The sequence below is a fragment of the Sardina pilchardus genome, chromosome 3 (assembly GCF_963854185.1).
Source record: "Sardina pilchardus chromosome 3, fSarPil1.1, whole genome shotgun sequence".
Classification (NCBI taxonomy): Eukaryota; Metazoa; Chordata; class Actinopteri; order Clupeiformes; family Clupeidae; genus Sardina; species Sardina pilchardus.
Window position 1 is genome coordinate 32,089,340 of NC_084996.1, and position 3,450 is coordinate 32,092,789.

Sequence of the window (3,450 nt, forward strand, 5' to 3'; positions counted from 1 at the left end):
TAGATAAGGAGCAACAAGCTTTTAGCTTTCATATTTAAAAAGTCTAAAACCTTCAGTTGGCCCACATATCATGATCTAACCAACACAAACTCTAAAAGTCATTTCATTATTATTATTTTTTTTGTAAAAACAATCCACTCATTTTGAATTTTGTCAGTCTTTCTGGTCGCCCATCGCTCAAATCATACTCAGTGCCTGGCCGAAGGTTCTGATTAATTTTGCATTATTTTCATTATGAATTATGAAGGACACAAATGACAAGGACATTCTAGAATGACCCAGGAGAACACACATCCACTCGACAACACACATCTCTAGGTCCCCAATGAGCTCCAGTCAGACCTCTAATTATTCCTCACTCTGTAGTCCATTGCAGCACATTAGGCCATGGTGCCCATTGATGGATGAAGTCTGGTTGTGAGATACCATGCATTTTTCATAATGGCTAGTGCATTGCACCTGCCTCATAGTCAGTCTTGCACAGTGTGTGCCTGAATGCAGCAGCCCACTTCTGTCAAGGTAATATCCACAGCAAATTAGAGTCCATTGTGCCTCTCTCTGTGTGTCTATGTGTGTGTGTGTGTGTGTGTGTGTGTGTGTGTGTGTGTGTGTGTTTTATTTTTTATTTATTTTACTTGATTTTTAATTTTCTTTCCTTCTTTTTACCTTATTTCTTTCTTTCTGTAATCAGTCTCTGCTCCTCAGGAGACCCTTTCAATCACAACACCTGCAGGGACCTGACACACACACACAAAACAAAAAAGAATAAAAAGGAATTCCTCACAAAAGCTAATATTATTTTACCACACATAATGTTTCAAAAGAACTTAATTAATTTAGCCCCCTTGATCTTAACATGACGGTAAAGGAAAGCGAAGACCTACTTGGATTTCCTGGCCGAGTTTGAAGCTATTCACTGATTTCTATAATCTATACAAAACTGTCCCTGACAGTATAATCACTGACGGTGTTCTGGAGGCATTGGTTGGAATATATCGATTGAAGTGGGCCTGCAGACATTTGCGAGCGCTTTAACGTCAACCTCAATATTCAAGCCATCCATTTACAAAACCTAACCGACGGATTTATGCGATGCTTGACTCAAGTAAGAGTGACTGGACAGCACCGGTCAACCACTGCTGAGTGGTATCAGTGCACGTGCTGCACTTAAAGGGCAAATATTATCATGTATATTTCAACCTGTGTCAACAGCTCGCTGAGCTCAACTCAAATATTTGTATGCGGTGCGTTTTGAAGGAGAGTACAGACTGAAAAGATAGTGGTGGGGAAAAAAAATAAGACACGGGGGCTCGTGTCTTTGTGCGTGTGTGTGTGTGGGAGAGAGAGTTTGTGTGTGCATACTTACATGTATGTATGTGCGCGCGTGTATGTGTGTGTGTGAATGTGTGTGTGTGTGTCAGAAAAAAAGGTGAGAAAGGAACAGGAAGACCGAGTCAGGCTACCGGGGGGAGATGTTCGGCGCTCGGCGCAACAAGCCGAATTTGTCCCTCGTTGTTGTGCGAGGACACAAAAGCGCCACGCGGCGCGTCCCTTTCGGGGCTGTGCTTGTGCTTGTGCTTGTGCTTGTGCTTGTGCTTGTGCTTGTGCTTGTGTCGCGGCCTTTGTGCGCCCGAGTGCTCGGCCGTGAATGCGAAGATGAATGCAGGAGCCTGTAACCGCCGGCGCCCAGCACAGGGGCCATTGTGTGTGTCTAAGAGAGCAGAGGCCTATACGAAATAGAACATAACTGCATAGGGAACTAAGGGTGACAGGTTGTGACATTAGGGTGTGTGTGTGTGTGTGTGTGTGTTAATGCGTGTGTGACGATGTGTGTGTGTGTGTATGCATATGCGTGTGTGGTGTGCTGTTGCTGGTGGTATTGAGAGGATGTGGCTGCTTTCACAAAATGGCTTGCAGCCATTCGTAACCTTTTGCACAACACTCCATCACTCTAACACCCCCCCCCCCAACACACACACACACGCACACACCCCGTCTTCGCCACCTGCAGAACATCCAACATGGCGGTGTGCTCCCGATCAACAAGTGTGCTTGGAGGTTGGCAGGGAAAAATCGATACCAGCTGTCCCTCGTACACTCGGGCCGCCGCTGAAATTGGCTCAGGTGGCGCAGGTAGCGTTGCTGCAGGCTAGTGGACGCTGTGGCGCGTCGCCGTTCTTCTTCCAGCGGCTCGGTGTCCGTCGTCGACTGGAGACGAGAGTTGGTTTACAGCTTTGAAAGGTTCTTGGAGGAGGAGGCCCCTGATCGATAACCCCCCCCCCAGCCCTTCGCCGCGACCCACCTGCACCGGGGCACCAGGGGCTGGAGACGATGCGCTGACAGCTGTCTCCACACAGCCGACGTTTTCACATTACGGTAAAACGATCCTTCGGAGGACAGTGCTTAAGCAAACAGATTCGTTAAATGCCGCCGTGATGCTGTATGACTGAGCCCATTTATCATACTGCGCATTGGGTTGGTTTACCGCTGTACCTGTGCTCCCTCTGCTAAAGAGAAGGCTTTATCAAGCCGCGATTTGTTATGCCTTAATGATGCATTTGTGGCAAGCATGTTGAATATGGAGCTTTCTAAATGGATTTTGCGGTTATTTAAGAATCCTTTTTCATTTTTCTGTTCTCAGTGATATGGGCCGCTATGAACCTACAATGTGAGAGTGTGTTTTTGTGTGTCTGAGTGCGCCCATACTGTGTGTGTGAGAGTGTGTGTGTGCCCCTGTGTGTGTGTGTGTGTGCGTGTGTGTGTGTGTGTGTGTGTGCGCGTGCGTGTGTGTGTGTGTGTGTGTGTGTGTGTGTGTGTGCCCACGCACGCGCGCGTGTGTGTTTGTGTCTAGCTGAGTGTGTCTCTGTGTTCCCATCACTGGATGTGTGAAAGTGGTGAAAGGAAAAGGGGGTGGAAAAAAGACAGCGCGTACTGGAGAGAGACGCTAATGGTCTGGACCAATTCAGCTTTCTTCCTTGTTACAGCAAATGGCCTCCCTGTTAAACCTGTCCATGTGCGAAAAACGGAGAAATTGCTAAGATGAAAAGAAACATGGATCAATTGACCTAATAGTCCTGTTTGGTCATTCTGTGTCTGTGTGTGTGTGTGCGTGTGTGTGTGTGTGTGTGTAGTAGATTGATGATGACGTGTTCTGTGGATGGACCCAGCTCAGAGCACTGGTCTCCTCTCTAATTGGCCCGGGCCACACGCCTGGAACTGGGCCGCCGCTGTTTGGGTGTGAAGCTGCCGGTGGAGAGTCAGTGGTGGTGGTGGTGGCCCTGAAACACTCGCCGCCCTCGACGCCGTCTCTCTCTCTCTCCCTCTCATCCCCCTCTCCCTCTCCCCCGCTCTCTCTCTCCCTCTCTATCTCTCTCTCCCTCTCTCTCTCTCTTTCTCTCTGTTGCGTCCCCTACCTCAGTGGTGGCAGAGGCCCTGAAACACACACCGTTC